At 36.7% G+C, this 22,050-nt stretch overlaps 1 long non-coding RNA gene across 3 annotated transcripts; it reads left to right on the top strand.

Annotated features, from left to right (window-relative positions):
- Positions 1-1,736: 1,736 nt before the first annotated feature.
- LOC127554292 (uncharacterized) lies at positions 1,737-21,758 on the top strand. 3 transcript variants are annotated; one of them, XR_007951937.1, is made up of 7 exons: positions 1,737-1,902; positions 4,152-4,312; positions 5,559-5,583; positions 16,850-16,981; positions 18,302-18,436; positions 19,599-19,716; positions 20,468-21,758. It is a non-coding gene; the product is annotated as an uncharacterized LOC127554292 (long non-coding RNA). The 3 variants fall into 3 exon arrangements; XR_007951936.1 differs by having other exon boundaries at positions 18,302-18,456; XR_007951938.1 differs by lacking the exon at positions 1,737-1,902 and adding an exon at positions 2,578-2,656 and having other exon boundaries at positions 18,302-18,456.
- Positions 21,759-22,050: the final 292 nt, after the last annotated feature.

The raw sequence follows: 22,050 nt of genomic DNA, 5'->3' as shown, positions 1-22,050 counted from the left end.
GTAAAGAGTCAGGTGATTGGAAAGAAAGGAGCTGAAAAATTTGAATTCAAAGGTAGGCTGTAGTATCATAGTGACTGATTTGGAATCAGTAAGACAAGTAAAAAATCTTATTTTTTTATTTTTATTAACTAGGTGTAGCTGGCTGACAGGTCACTTAATTTTAGCTTCAGTTTCCTTATTTGGAAAATGAAGGGGTTGGTCTCTAAGATCCCTTCCAATTTTAAATCTGTCCTACTATGAAACTGACCACATTATTAGGTTCTCTCACTTCACATCTATTAAGATGGCTTCTTCTGCTACCTAAGAGAAAGTCTTCCTGGAATTAAATCAATCAATCAATTCTTGATGGGAGGAACAAAGTAAGAGTGAGATTCAACACAAGAATGGGAAAAAGTGGGAGGAAGGCGAAGCAGCCAGCCTGATTGAAGGGAGGGTGAGTTTTGAGAAGCAGGAGAGACAAGTTGAGTGGGGTTGCTGCCAGGTTCAGGAGGGTGATGGAGTGAAACTTTTATTTATATATTTATTTATATTCAAAGCTATTTATTGCCTCCCAAGAAGGAACAAGTTGTGAACCTTGAAGATCCCCTTTCCCTAAGAAGAGGCCTTCAGGGAGCTTTCTTCACTCTTACAGGAGAAAGGGGGGAAGCTGGACAATCATGTTTGATTGGGCAGTGGCCAGAGTAGACCATATATCTTGTCAATATTTGCAAGATGTCAATCATTAGCTGGTGACTGTCCTTAGGGCTCCAGAAGTCACCAAAGCCCAGATCTCCCCACAAGGTGAGTGTTCATTCTGACAACTTGGATTTATTTGGGGGGACCTGCAAGGAGGTTGAGGGGATAACTGGGAAAAAGATGTGGATAGTATTGAGAAAACATAGGCTCAATCCCATATGGATGAGCTGATTGCCTGTTATCCTAAAAGGAAAAAAAATTGCATTCCTCTTTCCTTTTCTTCCTCTTAAACCCCTAATAATACAAGCCAGAATGGACTCTTATTTCAAGTAAGAGATATGGCCTCCAGCCTTTCAGAATGGCCAGTGGTTTCCATCTGGCAAATGTGACATCAGCCAATATCACTCGTTTGGGAAAGAGAAGGGGGCAAGCAGTGTTCAGGGAACTTGTGGGTAGAGGTGGGACTATTCTAGCTCACCCAATCTTATCTTGTCTTTCTTCATTCAGAATCCATTCCAACAAAGGATCAGGTAAGACTCAGCTTCTTGCTATGCTGATGCTTTCGGATTGTATATCTCTTAAAAGATTTAAAACTTCTTGAGGGCAGAAATTATACATTATATTAATTTTTATTTATATATTATATATATTTACATTACATTTTATATTTTATATACACTACTCACAAAGTGCCTAGCCCAGGGTCACACAAGATTATAAAGGCACACAAAGAAGCAACTAATTTGTGGGCACAGACTAGTGTTTATAGTAGGTTAATGGCATCAGAAAATAGAACATACGGTCCCTAGTCAAGAAAAGTTTACTTCTTTGTGGGAAAGAAAAATCAGATGTAAGAGATAAAAAGCAAAATTATCAAATATTAGATTGAGGGAGTTGAGTATGTCAGTAGGAGTGATGGGACTTAAGGAAAAAGATAGGAAAGTTTAAAATGCCTTGGTACTCTTGATCTCCTTATGCATATGTTTTCCATCCCTTTTACTTGTGTGGCTTTTCCTTCTCTGAGGTACCTTTTTGTCTTTTCTGCTTCAGAATTTCTGTGACCTCTGAAGAATTTTATTTCCTTCTCTCATCATGACATGGAAGTTCTCACTGATTACCATAGTCCTGGTCCTGGATCTGGTCTTCCTCTGCGTGGCTGGAGCAGTCAGGCAGGCAAAGACTCATAACTGATGGGAATAATGGAGTTCAACGTGCTGCTATTAGCATGTATGTTTTGTTTTGTTTTTCTAACTTTTCTGATTCAGGCAAGTCACTCTCCTTAACCAAACTGATCCCATGATTTCTCTAATGAGAATATGCTCCTTCTACTGTGATAATTTGAAATAGTCTTTTTTTTTTCCCCAATCAAGCCTTATCAGCAACATCTATTTATCTAATCCTATGTTAGGTACTGTGGAATACACATACACACACACACACACACACACACACACACACACACACACACACAAATTAGGGTGTACCAAAAGTCTTAGTGCATTTAAGCTATAAAAGTTTAAAACTGCATTAAGATTTTTGGGACACTTTGTATAAGATATGGTCTGTGAGCTTATGATTATGGATTACTTAGGGGTTAATGTATAGGGAGAGAAGACTAATATATGTGAAACTGGAGTGAATAGCATAAATGACATGAATGGCATAAAATAATAAATAATTAAACACTCAAATGGTAAACAGACTATACAACTGGCTTAAGAAGTAAGAAGCATAGTAGAATATGTGGTAAACTTCAGGGTAAGAGGCTGATTTAAATTTCACATTAGATACTTAGCAATTGTAAGTATCCTCCAGCAGGTCTTTTAATCTCTTTTAACTTCTGGAAAGGCTCAGATGGGGATAATAATATTTATATTGCTTATTTCACAGAGTAAATATGAAGAAAATACTTTGTAGACTTTAAAGGGCTATACAGGATGCTGAATTTTAAAATGGCACTAAGACTTTTAGGATGCTTGATGTAAGTGAAGTTTATCATTATTATTATTATTATTGCCTCTGTAGCCTGGAGTGAGTCAATATTTTCATAAATATTTGATGTCTTCTTCATTAGAATGTAACTCATTATACTTATAATTAATTTGAGATTATTTCATTCTTCATATTTAAATCCCCAATGCCTGATAACATAATAAATATTTAATAAATATTAGTTGGTTGAAGTAGGATTTATTTTAGAAAGGATTTGGATAGGCAGAGAAAGAGGAGTTTTTTCAGAATGGGACCTTAATAGCTATTATATGTCTCAATAGCACAGGAAGAAAAAGGGAAAAATAAGATATATAGTATTTCCTTGAAAATACAAAAGTTATAATATACTAATGAACCAAACAGTGAATCCCAAGAAATAATTAATAAAACTCATTTGACAAAAGCTAAAACACCTTTGCTACCTCTAAATTGCTCTGAAACTTATCAGGGACTACTTTGATTTGAGTTATATTGAAGTATCTTATATTGAAGTATATTATATTGAAGTAAGTATTCAGAATGCTTACACGGTACTATATATAAGTAGTGAGTAGGGGTATAGTACTGGAACGTCCTTACCATTCACACCTCCTCTGAACAAACTTAAAGAAGAACAGAAAGCAGTTCCAGTAAGGGACACAGGTTCATGGCAACTAGCATTTTCAGGTTCCTCTCCAAATCCTCAACCATGAAGGTATAGCCAGAGAAGTTTGATTTTTGGAAATTCCTTGGTGCTCATGGAATAGATACATCACTTGATGAAACTAGTGGTAGAGTTGAGGGGTTTTCAATGCATAAGTAGGATATGGCTAGGGAGGGTACCATACAATCCACTTCTATAACCACCTATGCTCTTATAAGAAGGGTTCAAGGGGGAAGGGACGGGGAATGTTCTTTCCAAGATAGCAGATTTAAGAAACCACTTGGAAAAAAAAGTTGTTAGTCAATGGCACTGTATGAGTACATTACCCTTTTAGTGGTTCCGAAGAAGAATCAGAAGATTAAGATATGTGAGTTCCATCAAACCACAGAATAAGAGAAATAGGGAAGAGCAGAAATTTGATATTAAATGATTCTGTAATCAAAATGCCAAGGAGTTTATGGTTGCCACAATTGTCTATAGGATGGCCAGTAGTTCTCAATGTTGGTAAGAACACAAAGCAGATCCTTCTTTGAGGGAAAGATAAGAAAAAGGATCCTTTTTATCTGACCAATGGAATTCTATGAATTTGAAAGCATACTCCTTTAATGACCAGAGTCTGCTGTTCCCACTACAGCCAAACTTCCCTGTCTTCCTGAATTTCATTACCTAACCCAGGATGTAGTGTTATGACAATCAGAGTTGTTCCCTAGGTGCTGATGAATCTAGTTCTGATATGCCTTTCCATACAGGATTGGACAATGACTAAAAGAGCATTGATTCTTTCTATTATTGGCCCTTCACCTAAAGATATCTAAAGTTGATGAATTTTGGTATTTTTAAGTGTTTTTAAGAAAAGTTGAAGCCACCAAGGTCTTGAGACTATGAAAGAGAGAGAACCAATTTCTGGAGAAACTGTAACAAGGGAATATTGAAAGGAAGTGTGTGGAGGAGAGCTGCTCCTTTGAAGAAACCCAGGAGGTTTTTGAGTCCCAAGAGAAAACGGTGGGTCCCCCTTCTTCTTTCTTTCTATAATGCTGTGTCCTCCTATCTTTTCTCTATGACTCAATCCATATGCTCTAGTTTTCATAGCCCAACTCAGTACCAAGTTTTCTATTTATTTATTATTTCATTTGTTTGTTTATTTATTTTGAAGATCATCTATGGCTCTCATGTAATTATTAGGTTGCTCTGTTCCCCTTTCCTCGCATTATTTCCTGTCACACCTGGAGAAAATATTTCCATCATCAGTAGATATGTGTTCAAGGAGTAGAAATTTGTTTTTAACAGTAGCGGAAGTAGCTATAAGACTGAAGCAAAATTCAGCCATACATGTGCATTCCAAAGCCATGTATGGATTTCTTTTTTAGAGACTTGGGTTCTACTGCTAGCTTGTATGGCCAGGACAAGTTTTTACTTTAGAGGGCCTCAGTTTATACATTTCTGAAATACTGGAATTGGATGAGATAATCTTTAAAATAGCTTCCATCTTTTATGTAGCTGTGATTTTCTGCTGTGTTATGTTAGCTGCACCCCAGCTCTGCTCCAGTGGCACAAAGATTTAAAAGTTCAGGCATAGTGAATTGATCAAGAATAGATACTTTTCTTTTCAACAATGACATGATTCAGGCCAGTTCCAATGGTCTTATGATGAAGAGAGCCATTTGAACCCAGAAAGAGAACTTGGGGATTGACTGTGGTTCACAACATAGCATTTTCACTCTTTTTGTTGTTTGCTTGCATTTTGTTTTCTTTCTCATTTTTTCCTTTTTTATCTAATTTGTCTTATGCAGCATATTTGTGGAAATATGTATAGAAGACTGCACATGTTTAACATATATTGGATTACTTGCCCTCTAGGGGAGGGGGTGGGGGATGGAGGGAAAAATTTTTTAACACAAAGTTTTGCAAGGGTGAATGTTAAAAATTACCTATGCATATATTTTGAAAATAAAAAGCTTTGTTAAAAACAAAAAACAAAGAATAGCTACTTTTTCTTCCATATCTTCCATCCTTTTCCCCACTAGTCACCAGAAGGACCTTGGATCAGAGGAGTTAAAAAAATGAGGTGATGTTCAGCAATCCCATCTGTCTCTGGAAACAGGATCCTTTGTTTAAAGTGAGAGTATACCTCTAACTTGTTCTAGTGAGTTGGAGGCAAAGCCATAGGGATAGATAGGTTGTCCCTGAAAAGAAAAATAGAGCTAACAACTCTTTTTGATGAATCTTTGTTGTGTGTTTGTTTCTGCAGCTGGAATTCTGATTCTACTACCAAGGTAAGAAGAAGGGAAGGAAGTAAGGATATCTTTCATCCTGCTGGGTAGCGGACTGAGACTCAATCAGGGATCAAGGGACCTTAATTCTAATTTTGGCTCAGCTAGCCATATTGTGATTTCAGGCTAGTCACTTTGGTGATTTTGTCCTCAGTTTCTCTACATGTAAAGTGAATGAGGATATTCAAGTGGGAAGGAATATTGGAAATCTTTTAATCACATAATCACAGATTGTTTTCTTTATTTTCTAAAGGAGGAAACTGAGGTTCAGAGAAATTAGTTGTGGTCAGCCCAGCCCAGACTGCTTTCCAAAGCATATTACCTCAGTAAAGAAAATAATAACTGCCTTATTTACCTCAGAGGAGTAAATAAGTAAATAATAAGTAAAAAATAAATAAAACAAGTAAAAAAATAAGTAAATATGTGGGGATCAGATAAAATAGCAAACAGGTTAGAACTTTTTTGAAAAGTTAAAAATGTCCATCTACTTTTTCAATTACTTCATTTACTCTATGAAAACTAAAGTAGGATTATTAATATAATTTTTAAAATTATTATGTTCTTTTTTTCAAAGCTTTTGCTGGGAAGCCTCTGGGATGAGGGGTTGAACTAGATGGCCTTGAAGGGCTTTTCTGATTATAAAATGCCAGGGCAGTAGCTTTGGTGTAGGAGGCCACAGTAACCTCATGGAAGCTAGCATCCACTGCATTCCTACCCCAGTGACTTTATGGGGTCCTGCATCATGACAGCCCAAAAGAAAGGGAGTCCTGGGGATATGAAAGACTCAACAGGCTTGTGGGAAATGATGTATGAACTAATACTGAGAAGAAATAAGCAGAATCAAGAGTAATTTACACAATGACTGCAGTGTAAATTTTTTTAAAAAGCATTAAAAGGAAGCCAAACTTTTAAGTAACTGTAAAAATCAATATGGGCCAATAATACATTACCCTCCGCTTGGCAGAGAGATGGAAGGTTTCTAGGTATAATATATGCAGGATGTTGTATATATTATGAAATGTGGTGAATGCTTTGGTTGTTTTTTGCCAAACTGTTTTTCTCTGTTAAAGAGAAGATTGAATTCTAACGGTGTAGGAGGAGGGATTTTGTTATCTCCTAGATGATTATGATGTCAAAACCAAAAACATTAATAACATTTTAAATAAAATGTGTATGCTGGTGGGGAACCAATAGTTATGTGGGGACTCAGTTCATTGCCAGGCAAAGCAATGGATTCCATCCAGGCTCTACTAGGAAAATACAAGATGCCTGTAAGAGGTTTAGCCTCTAATTTATAATCTTGATAAAACAGAGCTTTGTTTTGGTGTCCAGTTTTGCTCCCATCTATCTAACCATTCTTTCCCCTTTTCCTTTGTTGGATCATCATCCACATTAAGTTCCCTAATTGTAAGTATATCATGCAAGTATCTAAGCTTTGGCCTGAAGCTCCCCCTTTTCTTTCTCTTCACTCTCACTATTGGTGTCTTCATTAACTCCTTTATGCACATGACTTTCAGGACTATATGTCTAGTTCTGGTCTCTTTTCTGAGCTCTGATCCAGCATGATCAATTGCCCACTGGATGTTTCAAATTGGATGACCCATAAATGTTTCCAATTCAAAGTATCCAAAGCATCACTCATTATCTTTTTTCCCAAATCCATCCAGTTCTTGTCTATTTCTGTCCTGATAGTATTCCAATCTCCTACTTCAAAACTTTGTCTTTATCCTTAACTTCTCATCTTCCCTCCACCCACATATCCAATCAGTTGTAAAATCTTGTTGTTTCTACCTTTACCTTATCTTTCTGGTGTTACTTTCTCATTAGTACTCAGACAGCATTTTAGTTCAGGACTGTGTCAGTCTTGCTTAGATTATTATAGTGACTTCCTATTTAGCCTCCAAATGAGGATTATTTCCCCCTCTTCCTCTGTAAATACAATTAGTTATTTCATATTTTAAGGCAATTCATTTCTCATTAGTTCTCTTGTTCTTATTCTCAACCCAGTCTCCCCTGGTTTGTTATACTTTTCCATAGTTTTAGAAGTTTGCTTTTTATTAGTTCTTTTTTTTCTTTCTAGTTTTTAACTAGTTATTTAATTCTCCCTCTCTTTTTTTTCCCTTTCAGTTTAGAAGTCAAATAAACTCTTGCTTTCCCTTTTTTCTTTTAACTTGTTTCATATACTAGTTTTAAATGTTCATTTCCTGTGCCTTTACAAAAAATTTCTTTCTTTCACTTTCTTCATGATTTGCCTTTCTGTCTTACCTAGATTTCTGTTCTTTAGCTCATGGTCTTTATTTTTACTTAGTCCTCTTTAGTCTCTCTATTCTGCACGGAATTAAAAATTTTATAGTACCTTCCTCTATACAGTTTACATATTACTGTCTTGTATACCTTGACCGTTGGCCTTCTCTTTCTGTGGTGTTTCACTCTTAGAAATATAAATTCCTGCAGGTGATAGAAAGCATATTGCCCTATAGTAGGAGTTTTCCTCTGTTCCTCATTGTGCAATTCATTGTTAACCTTTGCCCTCTCCATAATCATTTTTTGCCCCATTTGCTTTGACATGTACTATCTGAGTTCATGTCCTTCTACTCTTTTGAATGTCATTTCCCTACAGAAGCTCTGATTCCTGAGGCAGGATGAATGCCTGCCTACAACATTCTTTATTAGACACTAGCTCTTTGCAAGGTAGCTAGGTGGTACAATGGCTAGAGCATGAGCTTGAGTTAGGACCTGAGTTTAAAATTGGCCTCAGATACTAGATGTGGACTCTAGGCAAGTCACTTAACCCTGAATGCAGAGAATGAGAGAGAGACAGACAGAGACAGAGACAGAGAGAAAGAGACAGAGTCAGAGACAGAGAGAAGATAGAGAGAGAGAAGACAGAAGGACATGGGGAAGGAAAGGAAGAGAAGGGGAGACAGAGAAAAAGAGAGAGAGAGAGAGAGAGAGAGAGAGAGAGAGAGAGAGAGAGAGAGAGAAATCCTTTTCTACCAAAGAAACATTCATTAATGGTACTATTTTTAACACTTCTTTCTACCTCCTTTCAATTTCTACTATAGGTTTTTTTCCTTCCTAAGAAACTACAGCAGTCATTTCTTCTTCATTGTAAGCACTTGGCTGAAGATATCTTATATTCCCTTCTTGCAGAGGGCTGCAGATAGTGGAGGAACTCTGGGTAAGGTATAAGACCCTTCAGCCCAGAGGGAACCTGCTGACAATGTCTGGTTTGGCTTCCCACCTCCCTTTGGTGCTCTTACCCTTCCTGAGAAGTCATGGAGAGCATGACCACTGTGTTCTACTTGAAGCAAGGATACTTAATATAAAGAAATGCATTTATGTATCAATAGTAGGGTGCTTATAGTTAGCACTTGCTCAGTGTGATGTGATGATATGATGATTCTCTAGTAGGCACATGGTTACTGTGTTGTAATAATGTAATCATACTAAAGTATTTAAGGGCTAAGAGGACTTGAAATAGACACTCCATCTTTGACTATACTTATGAGTCTCCTGCCTTTTTCACTCCTCCACTACCAAGGCTAGTCCCGAAATCCTCCAAAGGACTAGTCCAGATGGCATATTTTGGCACCCCAATTTGGGGGCTCTAGAAAGCACACTACATTTTGGAGCCCGAACAGGGACCTCCAGAAGAAGACTACACCCACCTCCTCTTTTTCCTCCTCACAATGGATCTCCTGATCTCATTCATGCTAGAAGTGAAAGGCTATTCACCAGTTGATCTCACTATTTAGCAATATCAGATCTCTAAGTCACTCTATTTCTGACCTAGGATGGTCAATCCTTCCTTATTTTCCCAATCCCAGGAGTTTGCCATATTTCTAATTAATTTAGTTAGGTTATTTGAGTGATTCAGTTGGAGCTCCCAAACTCAAATGATTCATCAGTCTCAACCTCCCTCAAAACAGAAAGTAAAACCTTGTCCCACCAAGCTAGCTTAGTCATAAAAAAAAAAAACCAAAAAAAAAAAACTTAAAGTCTTACCGGGTCTCTTCTCCCTTTCCTTCCCTGAAGGTTACCAAAGGAACTCTGGGAGGATCCTACTCACGAACAGCTCTCAAGTGCTGTTGCTTCTTTATTTTTTATGCTTTGTATGTTTCTTGTGTTTCTTATGTCCCGCATTTGGGCTCCAAAATGTAGTATGCTTTCTAGAGCCCCCAAATTGGGGTGCCAAAATATGCCATCTAACCTAGCTCTCTGGAGGGTCTTGGGACCAGCCTTGGTCTTAGTGGAAGAGTGAAGGAGGCAGGTCAAAGATGGAGTCCTTATTCAAGTAGAATACAAGTGGTCATGACCTCCTTGACTTCTCAGAAAAGATGAGAGCATCAAAGAGAGTTGGGAAGCCAAACCAGACATTGTCAGCAGGTTCCCTCTGAGCTGAAGGGTTACCCAGAGTTTCCTCACTATCTGTGGCCCTCTACATTTCCCACTTTCTTTTGTTTTAGTTGAAACAGTTATACATAAATCCATCAGCATGGGAGGTATTGCACAAGCAAGTAGTAATGTAGCAAACAATATGAATCAACATAGTATTATAAAAATTTCCATGAGTCCTAGAAGGAGGATATATAAATAACAATCACACATACACCTCCTTCAGCAGTCAAGAGGTAGTCCAAAACCAATCTATTGTCCATTCCTTCATGTGTCAGGGAATCCAATGATTCTTGCAGGTTTTGAAGTCCTGCAACACCTTTTATCGTCTCCCTTTTATACACTCTCTTTTTTTGTAAGTTAGTTCCTCCAAAAAACACTGATTTATGGGTAGGTGGAATATTGTGAGGCTTAGTCTATGATGTTTCAGGCTTGTTTCTCAACTATCATTTCTATTTGATGTCTGTTTTCTTCCTTGACTCCTTGTGAATATTTAGAAAGAGATCTTTAATGGTCTTTCTGTTGTTATTTTGTTGTCTTTGATTGCTGTACTTGATGATCTTTCTTGCTTATCTATTGTTATCTGAGGCATTTGAAAAGCAAATAATATATTCAGTTCAGATTTTCTTTCTAGCAATGAACACTAGTATTTTTGTTGAATGACATGTTCTTTCATTAATGGCTAGGCTCAGATTTGCAGGGTAAGTAGAGTTGTATCCTAAACTATATTTTGAGTTTCTTTGATCCTTATAACACATTTTCCCATCCCTTCCTACATTTTCTGGTGAATGTAGAATATGGTAGTCTTGTGTAATTCAAATTTCCTTTCATTTATATTTGGAGGTCTTTCTTGTGGTTATTTGAAGGACTTATTTTTGGTTAGAGAAACTATTAAATTTAATGTTATGTATTGGAGATTGCAACATGGGATTTTTTCTATAGGAAAAATTCTATATAAATTGTTTTCAGTGTTCAAATGTTCTGAACAGTTTTCTTGTATTATATCTTGTGTTATAATGTTTAGGTTTTTTGACTTGTCATGTTTTTCTAGAAGACCTGTAATCATTAAATTTTCTCTATGAATCTTATCTTTGAGATAAATATTTTTTACTTGCATGGAAATAATGCTTTTTAGTTCTACTTTCAGATTCTTCTGTGCATTTCATTCCCACTCAAATTATTTTCTCTTTTGTTTCTTAAATGAGACTTGCCACTGTAGGTTCAAGATTTTCTATTCTGCCAATTATTTCTGCTGTGTAGACTGTAAATTCTACTATCACATTCTTATTTCTATTTTAAACAATTCAGGGATGAATTTACAAGATGTTTTGCCCCATCAAGTGTTGATTCATTTCCCTTTGTTTTGCAATATTTATTCATAGATATCTGAATTCTTTTTTTTTTTTTTTTGATGAGGCAATTGATGTTAAGTGACTTGCCCAGAGTCACACATCTAGGCAGTATTAAGTGTTTGAGGCCATATTTGAACTCAAGACTTCAGGGATGGCACTGTATCCACTGTGCCATCTAAGATGCCTCTGATGTTTGAATTCTTTCACCTGATCAAGAAACCATATTTCCTTCTGTTATTAATATCTTTTCTGTTTATTTTTTGGCTTATGCTGTATGTCTTTAATTGCATTTTATTCCTTCTGAGATCTTGGTATTTTCAGTCTTTTTTCTTTTCTTACAATCCTCTATCACTCACTTTCTGACTCCTTCCTCTTTGAGTGTGATTTTCCTGGGAACTGGATTTTAAAGCCATCTTAACCTCCTCCTTGCTGGATAATTAAATTCACCAGTCTTTATCTCTGTCTCAAGTAACTTCACAGGGTGAGAGGAGAAGAATTGGTTGAAAGTGGAACTCTTTTGTATCAAGCTCAGTATAGTGCCATAGAGCCACACATACCTGTCTTGCCCCAGTTCTCTTTGTCCCTTAGTTTTCTAGTTGAACTACAGAGGGTTGTTACACTGATATTTTGACTTAACCATGCTTCTGCCTTCTGCTTTTCCCTAGGATTGTGAGGAAAAGTAGGGAATGTAAAATTGAATTCTGTTGCCTGTCCATAGGTCAGTTTTTGCAGTCCTTCTGTAAGAAGTAGTAGGTAATGGTGCAAAAAGTATCTAGTGAGCACATTAGAATTAGCAATTAGCTTTATCTAGATAGTTCATTGAATTATTTGGATTCTTGGAGTCTTAGACCCTGGAGATTGATTTATCATCTGGGTCAAATTCCTATTTTGTAGAGGTTCAAAAGTTCATGAGGATCAAAGAAAATATCTAGTATGCCATATTGTTGGTCATGTAATGTGACAGTCCCACTAATTTGTCTCTGCCTCAAGTTTCTCCTCATTCATGTTCATCTTCCATCAAACTGCCTATGCAAGCTTTAAGTACAGGTCTGACTACGTTATTACCCCATTCAAGAAATTCTACTAACTCCCTATTGTCTCTAGGATAACAATAAACTCCTTTCTTTGGTTTTTAAAAAAAGGTTAAAACTGAGTTTCAGCTACTCTTCTAGCATCATTAAGTACTATTTACTCCACTTTGTTCACCCTACAATCCAGCCAAGTTGGAATTATTACTGTTCTTCACAAAGTGCACTACCTCTCTATATAAAATGCCAAAATATATTCCTTTCTATCTCTCCCATGGAGAACTCAAATATACTTTCTACATGAAGACTTTCCTAATCCCCCAAGTTACTAGCACCTAAACTAGCTTGTATTATGCTATATTTATTCTGAATATACTTAAATATTTAGATATTGAGACCTCTGTAGGATGTTTCTGTATGAGATTACATGCTTCTTGAGGGTAGGGATTATCTTGTTTTTGTATTCTCAGTGTTTACCTTGTGGTTGCCACATAGTAGATGCTTAACAAATGCTTGTTTATTATTTGCCAAACACAGTATTGGGCCTTGGAGATAGAGACAAAAATGAAACAGTTTCTGCCCTGAGGGAATTTGTATTCCTTGAGAGGGATAGAGCAGGAAAACTAGACATATATAGGAAATTAAATACAAAATATATACAAATTACTTCTTAGAGAAGAATACTAAACTGATGGGGATATAGAGTAGAATCAGAATAGACTTACTGTAGTGAAAAGCATTTGTGCTGAGTTTTGAAGGGAGCTACAACTAAGCCAAGCTTATCCATCACTTTAATTGTCCTGGGTCATAAGCATTCAGAATAATGACTTGAGCCCTTGCATCCAGGCACTATTTCAGAAGCATTTCAAGGAAGATAAAATAAACAATAGGAAAGAATTCTATTTACTGAGTCTTATGTTTACTTGAATCTTGACTGGTGTTAGGGGTCAGTCTCTAGTTATGGTCTCTGACTCCAGGGAACCTGTACATTATCAGGTTTCTTTTTCTTTTTCTCTCAGATAAAAATCCCTGCAAATCAAACCCCTGTAGAAATGGGGGTGTATGTCAAGTGAAGCATTATCAAATGGTTTGCATTTGCCCACCCCGTTTTGTGGGGAAAGGGGTGAAATTGGTGAGTATAGGAATTTCATTCTTCACCCTTGGGCCCTAAACCAAAGTCTCCTTTTCTTCAGAGAAGGCCTTTCTCAATTAGCTTGTAACCACTTGATAATCAGGTTCATCCCTCCTACCCACCAAATTCCTGCATAACAGATCCAAAAATAATCAAGAGAGATAGAACTGTGGGTAAGCTACAGATAGAACGAAAATTCCTGCTAAATTCCTGCTAAAATTCCACCTTTCACAAGAAAGTTTTCTTAAAATCTATTAATTCTAGTGCCTTTTCTCTGCTGATTTATTTCAAATTAAATCCATATATAACTCATTTGGATATAGTTATTTGCATATTGTCTCCCCCATTACCCTGTAAGCTTTTTGAGATCAGGGACTGTCTTTTGCCTTTTTTAAAATTCCAAGTGCTTAATACGGTGCCTGGTGTATAGTAGGAGCTTAATAAATGTTTATTGAATGACTAACTGTGGTAAAGGAGACAGATTGATTCCTGATCTGAAGGGCCTAATAGGTTGGTTTCAAGTGAGAGGGAATAAGCATTTTTTGAGCATCAACTATGTGCCAGGAACTGTACTAAGGACTTTACAAATATTATCTAATTTTAATTATTCTAATTTTATTTATATTTATTTTATTATCTAATTTTATTTATGTGGTATTGCTAATGGGAACATCAATATATGGCTGTTTACTGTTAGATAAAAAATGTGTATACATATCTATATCTATTTATAGATACATAACTATATAAAATGTTAATAATTATTAATAACAAAGATGCATCAGCTATTCCCATTAGAATGCTTTACCCTGTCATTAGATTGAGTTTCTTGAAATCAAGGGTCACAACTTATGAACTCCATAATTTAAATGTTACAGTTCCAATGGTGTTTTCCTTTTTGGAGGCTCTAAGTAATTTCTATGTCGTTGTAGCTGATGATAAAGAGTAAAAGAGATGTTGAAGTTAAAGCAAGATTTATCCTGTATACATAGGATAAGCCTAAATTTCTTCTTGATACAAAGATCTCATTCCCCTATTAGAGTGTGAGTTTTTGAGGGCAGAGACTGTTTTCACCTTTCTATATATACCCAGGGTTTGGTACAATGTCTGGCACATTATAAACACTTGATGTTTGTTGATTGATTGACATCATTGTCCATTCTTTGAGACTTGTTGCTCTGAGATGGAAAAATTAAAGCAACGAGGACTGGAGCACGTGGTGGGAAAGGGGTTAGCAAATACATGTTGTGGCCAATTTAACCTAATCCAATTAAAATTTATGAAATGCCTACTCTGGGTAAGGAACTGTGCTGGAAAATAAAAGTAGTCCCTATCCTCAGGAAGCCTACTTTGGGGATAAGGAGGGAATGGAAGGAAACCATATGTAAATAGATAAGAATATAGGTGCTAATTTTTAAAAAGTTTCATTAAACTCTTTTAAAAAACCTATCACTGTCATTGATTCCCTCCCAACTTTTCCTCTTCAATAGACCTCTCTCTTCAAACAAATAAGTATAATTAAGTAAAATAAATCTACACATTGGCCATGTCTAATATGTGTGCCTTGTTCTGCACCCAAAGTCTACTATGTCTAGAGTCACAGGTTTCTTTTACTGTGTGTCCCCTCAAGACGTGATTGGTTACTATATTGATCAACAATCCCAAATTTTTTTTAGTGCTGTTTTTCTTTATATTGTGGAAATCAAACAAATTGTTCAATTAGTTTTGGGTACTTTGCTCTGCATGATTTCATAGATATTCCCCTGAGAGCTTTATGTTTGTCATTTGTTTACAAAGTAACAGTATTAGGTATCTTCATATAACATGATTTATTCAGCCACTCCCCCATTGATGGGAACTCACTTTTCTTTTAGTTCTTTGCTATTATGAAAAGTGTGGCAATCAATATTTTTGTATATATGGGATTCTCCCTCTGTCTTTGACTTGCTTAGGAAATATGTCAATTCATGGTATCCCTGGGTTTAGTGACTTTTCTTACTATAATTCCACATTTTGTTTCAAAAGTTGATCCAATCCACAGATTTATCAGCTGTGCTTTAGTGTTCCTGTTTTCTCGAAACTTCTCCACAATTTACCAATTTTTACATTTTCTTATATTTGCCAGTTAGATGGGTATAAAGTGAAACCTTAGTGTAATATATGGACATTTGTGAAGGGAGAAAGTGTTAATTAAGGGGATCTGGAAGGCTTGCTGTAAAAGATGGCATATGAACTGAACCTTGAGGGAAGCTATCACAGTAATTCAAAGCTGGATAATCCAGCATTTCCAAGTGGCAAGATCTTCTTGAGTTATTCTTATTCTTAAAAATAATGATCTTTGAAATTGTATAATACTTTATAATAATAATTAGCATTTATAGGATGCTGTAAGTTTACAAAATGCATTAAAATATTATTCCATTTGGTTCTTACAACAACCCTGGGAGTTAGATACTATTATTATTTCCATTGCACAGATGAGAGAATGCAGAGGTTAATTAGCTTGCCTAGTGTCACAAAGCTAGTAAGTATCTGAGGCTGGATTTGAATTCAGGTCTTCCTGACTCTAGGTTTCATGCTCTATTCATTGTGCTCCCTTGGTGCTTTTATGTTTTTAAAATAATTTCCATCTAAATGCCTTCATATTGCTGGACTTAGAATCAAGAAACTCTGGGTTCAAATCTCATCTTTTTCCATAATGTTTTTGACTCTCAGAATACCTTTGTGAAACAGATTTGTATGACCGGGTCAAGGTTTTTAAAATATTGCACTCTATGAACACTTTTGTCCATCTGAGGACATTCCAAATGGACAAATTGATTAGAATTGATGTTATTATATTTATTTTACATATATGGAGAGGGAGATTAAGTGATTTGCTTTCAGGTGACACAGTGAGCTAGAAGCAAAATTAGGACTAGAATTCAGGTGTCTTAGCTATTGAGAAAATGTTCCTTCCACCTATTCTTCTCTTTCTCCATTCCAGGCAAGATCATTGCCACTTCAGAAACTCAGGAGCTAGGAATTATAGATGTTGAGTTGGAAAAGATACTAGGGGTCACCTAGCACAATCCCATCATTTTAGGATGAGGGAACTGAAGCTGAGAAAGGTTAAATAATGTACCTAAGGTCATCCAGGTAGTAAGTGGCAGGAACGACCTGGGGTCTTCACACTACAAACCTTCCCAATTATACCATGGCAAATTGTTGACATAGGATGAGGTTTTATATCAATAATCAACTTCAGGTGGGGAGGGTTATGAACTTGGGTCAGTGTCCTAGGCCATGCCAAAGGCTAACTAAGAGCTCCTTCTCATGCTGGGACACTCACAAAGGGTAACATGTGTTTTCCTTTCCAGAGCAACGCCAATGCTGGTACCAAAATGGCGGCTGCTGGCAATATTGCCAGGACCAGAAGTCTGGCCATGCAAAATGCTCCTGTGCTGAGGGCTATACCACAGCAGAGGATGGGAAGAAGTGTGAGGAGGAAGGTGAATGAGTTCCACGAAGGGCTGGGAGCTTCATAGCATGGGAAACTTGCCCAGAATATCCACTTAGCATTCCCTCCCCAGCTCAATTAGTGTGATCTACGCATTGGGTTTGTGTTTTGGAAAAATTGGGTTGTGGGAGAAACTCTAGTCACAGGAAAAAGCAATGAAAGTGAATCTAAGGAAACAACTGCCCAAGTGAGAGGGTCACTGGGCTCCAGTTTAAAAGAGATGGCAAGAACTATCAGGCCTTTTTCAGGGCTACTCATTCACCTTGGGTGTCCACCTCATTCAGCCAGCTCTCACTGGTGGCTCTCAGGAGTAAAATGAAGTCAGCAGATGGACTAAACCACGTTGGGGGATAGCTGACAGGCCTCAAACCCATTAGTGAATTAGGGGAGTATCTATGTGAAATATCAATCTTGTTCAATAGATGGAGAAACTGAGAAGTGTTAAAGACACACACAAAGCATGAATTAGATTAGAATATCAGAAGACCTTAGTTCCAATCCCTGCTCTGTTATTTACTACTTGTATGGCCTTAGGGGAATTATTTAATGCCTCTAGACCTTAGTTTTCTCCTTTTAATGAGGGGTTTGGACTAGATGCTCTGTAAGATATCTTCCAGCTTTTATCTTAAAAATCTAAACTCCATCAGCTAGCTAGTGACACAGTCTGGATTAGGCACCAGATATCCCAACAAATCTCAACATTTGGCTTTGAGTGCTTTACCCCTCAGATTTCCTATAATGATAATAATAATAATAATTAATAACAATAATGAGGCTGAGGATGATAATAAAGAAAGCTAGTGTTTATAGTTTTAAGGGTCATGAAGACTTTGAAAATGTTATTTCGTTTTATTCTTACAACAACTCTTTGAGGCAATACTATTATTATCCCTATATTACAGCAAGGAAATTGAAGTAGACTGAATTTAAGTGATTTTTCCATGGTCATACAGTAAATGTCTGGAGGCAGAATTGATCTCAGGTTTTTCTGATTTCAGATCTAGTCCTCTATTCACTGTGCCCTTTAGCTGCCTAATTAAATAAATCAGTTGTCCTAAAAAGGAAATAAAAAAATTTACTCCTTTCATTGTTATACTGTGTTCTAGAAATTCAGAACTAGATTGCCCAAACCACAGGATTATGTGCATGTGGGTTTTTGATTACATGCTATTTAACAGTCATGAAGAATCTCCAAATAGCCACTAAAAGTCATTTCCCAATGATTTGGAATGTGGATTCCTCAATAATTTGGAATGTGGATATACTCGTGCCAGAGATTGGATCTTGAAACAAAAACTGTCTCTTCTTTCAGCTTTGTTTCCTTGTGGGCTCATCAAAGTGCCCAGTACAAGGGATCTTCATGAAGAAATTTTCCAGGGCAACATGACACATGAGAATGTGTCTTGGAATGTAACTGGAGAAGGAACTTCTTGGAGCAACGAGACAAGTGAGGACCAGGAGAAAAAGGTCTTCCATAATGTTAAAGTTGGAGAAATGTAATCAATTACAGAATGGAAGATAATAGATATGATTCATTCCATTCATTCGTGGAATATTTGGAATATGGGAATATGGACAGGAGGTCAAATAGGGAATGGGTGAAACAGGGAATAGTGTGTAGGATTCATGAGTAGATTAGCCTGGCAAGAACAAAGGGTACCTACTGAGAAATGATAAGAAACTGGGTTTGAAATGCAGACAAGTTCTAAACTGCAACAACAGGCCCTGATTCATGTCCCTCCCTTTGTAGAGGACAGAACCAAAATCATTGTTACTGGGGAAAATGCCCATGGCAGGTAATGTTTCTCTTTGCAGGTTTGGTCTCTCTCTTTCCATCTTCCATCTTCCTCCAGTGGAGAAGTTTGGAAAAACAGAGGAAATTGACAAAACTCTGTTCTAAGTCTATGGAATTTTAATATGCTTCTTCTATAATTTGTCCATTTCCTGGGCTTTACTTGTGAGAAATCAGTATTTGAGCAAGAGAATGATTTGCCTATATTCTTCCCATCACCCAGGAGAATTTCCTCTCTTTTAAAAAAAGTTTCTGTTGAAATATTTTTAAAAATGTTTTAAGACAACAATACTTTTTAGTGATGGCCCCTGCCTCTAACAGAACTCTCCTTTGTAACAAGTATTATCAGGCGCTTCCCCCCCCCAAAAAAAAATCAACACATTGGTCATGTGTGAAATGTAAGCCTCATTGTGCAACTGTTGTCTACTAACTCTTTGCCAAGAGGTAAGAGGCATGTTTTCTCACCAGTTCCAGGGGATTTACCTAAAAATTTGCCAATAGCTCAGATGAGACAGAGAGCCAATGGAGATTAAGACAGGAGGCATATTGGCCAGCCTACTGTTTGATTAAAGTTATTGTACATTAGGAAATCTGGGATTGCTGGGTGCTGTGCTTCTGTGCATGGGATTTTTCTGTTTTTGTTCAACCTTGATGCTGCTCACAGCACATGCTACACAGTGAATTATTGTTATTAAAAAATGAAGAAACAAGGAGACACAGCAATAACAGAAATGGTATCCTATAACAGAAACAGGGTACCCTACAAAGATGACTTAGGGAGAAAATGATTTCAGGCGTCTTCATTTCCCTCCTTAAGGTCCTGATCTGGAATGAACAAAATCATGACTTCTGTGGTGGAAGCTTAATCAGCAATCGCTGGGTGGTCACTGCTGCCCACTGCCTGGAGATCATGAAGCCACACTATGTGACTCTAGGTGAGTTGGTCTCATTGCCAAAGGTACCCTGAAGCTCAGGTCTCTGAGCTGAATGCACCTTTTAGCTTTTATTCAAGTTAAGACAAAAGTCGTCAACTATCAGTAATATACTATGTGCAAGTAATTTTGCTAAGGAAAGCCCCAATGAACTTATAGAAAAGGAAAATTCCTAATAAAATGAAGAGAGAATAATACAGACTACAGCAATATCTATATCTAATGTTTATGCCACTGTAGGTGAGTATGACAAGTTTCGAAGAGAGCCAAGTGAAGAGAAGATTGATGTGAAGGAAATTCGTACCCTTACTATGTCTTGGAGAACTATGACAATGACATAGCCCTTCTCTACCTGAGCTGAGATATCATTTTCAATAAATACATTCTTCCTATTTGCCTTCCCAACCACAATCTGGGGACTCTGCTAACTAAAGAAGGAAAGATAGGGATGGTGAGTGGGTGGGGATCCACATACTACCTAGGTCCTCCCTCCCATTTCCTTTTGCGGGTGGATTTGCAAATGATTAATATGGAAACTTGTCGAAAATCAACAAACAAGATAATCACCGATAATATGTTCTGTGCTGGTTACAACATGGGGGTGAAGGACTCTTGTAAGGGAGATAGTGGTGGGCCCCTGGCTGTGTTCTATCGGGACACGTGGTACTTGCTGTGGGTTGTCAGCTGGGGAAAAGGCTGTGCTGAAGAAGGCAAGTATGGTATTTACACTCGAATTTCCAATTATGTCTCACAGATCAAAGAGACCGCTGAAGCTGCGATCAATGCTAGTAATGTAACTCCAGTTACAAACTGAAAAATGATCTGACCAAGGCATAGTGATCAATTCACCTGAGGACAGTGTGGAAAACTGAGGACACCTAATACCAAGTGAAACTTTGTGCTCCCCAGTGTTGTTTTTTGTTAAATAAAAATACCCCCCCCAAAAATTAAAAAAATTAAAAAACAAACAAATCCACAAATATATTTATTATAATTTGATAATAGTTTTATTTAAAAGTGCCATTATAGTAGAAATATATATAGAAGAATTGTACATATTAAACATATATTGGATTACTTGCCATTTAGAGGAGGGGATGGGGGGAAGAAAGGGAAAAAAAATTGGAACAAAAGAATTTGCAACAATGAGTGTCAAAAACTATCTTTATGCATGTGTTTTGAAAATAAAAAAGCTTTAATAATTTTTTAAAAAGTGCTACTACATACCATTATCTGCAAACAACTTAATTCCCAATCCATAATCAACTGACATAAAAAAAATCTGGAGGGAATTAGGTCACACCTTCATAAACTGTCTTCTCTAAAACAAGCTAAGTAAGTAAGCAACTGAGTAAGTGCCTCTAAATTCCCTTTGGGAGCAGTGGATCTGCCAGGAATTATGTAAAATTGAATTGAATTACACTTGAATATCTACAGGGTTTTCATGGTTTCTATATCTTAAATCTGAGTAAATAATAAATCTTTACTAAAAGTTCAAGTTTTTGAACAAGTTTCAGTGTTCAAGCAAGCGCGACAGCTTTGATGTGTGTGTATGTATATATACACATATATTCATACATACACATGCATATGCATACATACATGAACACAAAATATAGGTGTATAAATACTCATAGGCACAATGCATATAAAAATATATAAAAATATGCATACACACTATATACTGATGCACAATAGAAAATGCACATAAATGTACGCACATATACATGTGTACATATACACCCAAAATGTACACATACAGGATCAGCTAGGTGAAGCAACAGATAAAACACTTCTGGTGTCAGAAGGACTTAGTCCAAATTTGATGTCAGATACTCTGGCTGTGTTACCCTGGGCACACAACCCCAGTTGCCTCCCTTGCCCCAAATGTATACATATACTAATGTGGATGTATACTCTGTGTGTGTTATACATAATTTGAAATTTGCAGTTTGACAAAGAATCTTCTTTTCCTGTGCTATTTGTATTCAGAAATTTTGTTGTTGTTTGTTAATTCATAATAAAATAAATTAAAATGAGAAAAATGTCAGAGTTAATCAACTCTTCTTTGGAGGGTTAGGGCTACTACTTACATCCAAGTGAGTTCTCCCAACTATGTCTCTGAAACGTGATGAACAGTCCAAACCTGAAAAAACAAGTTATACATAGTCATTTATATAAAAAAGAAATAGGAGAAGTGACTGTGTGGGGACGGAGATATAGGTCAAGAACAACATATGAGAATCAAAATTCAAATCACAGACAGGCAAGTTCTTCTATATTCACTTACATCGTTTAAATCCTAACTATTCCTGGAAAACTCAATACCAGACATTC

Source organism: Antechinus flavipes, chromosome 3 (assembly GCF_016432865.1).
Source record: "Antechinus flavipes isolate AdamAnt ecotype Samford, QLD, Australia chromosome 3, AdamAnt_v2, whole genome shotgun sequence".
Taxonomy (NCBI): Eukaryota; Metazoa; Chordata; class Mammalia; order Dasyuromorphia; family Dasyuridae; genus Antechinus; species Antechinus flavipes.
The sequence above is the reverse complement of the archived record's forward strand: the minus strand, read 5'-3'. Positions and strand labels throughout refer to the sequence as shown.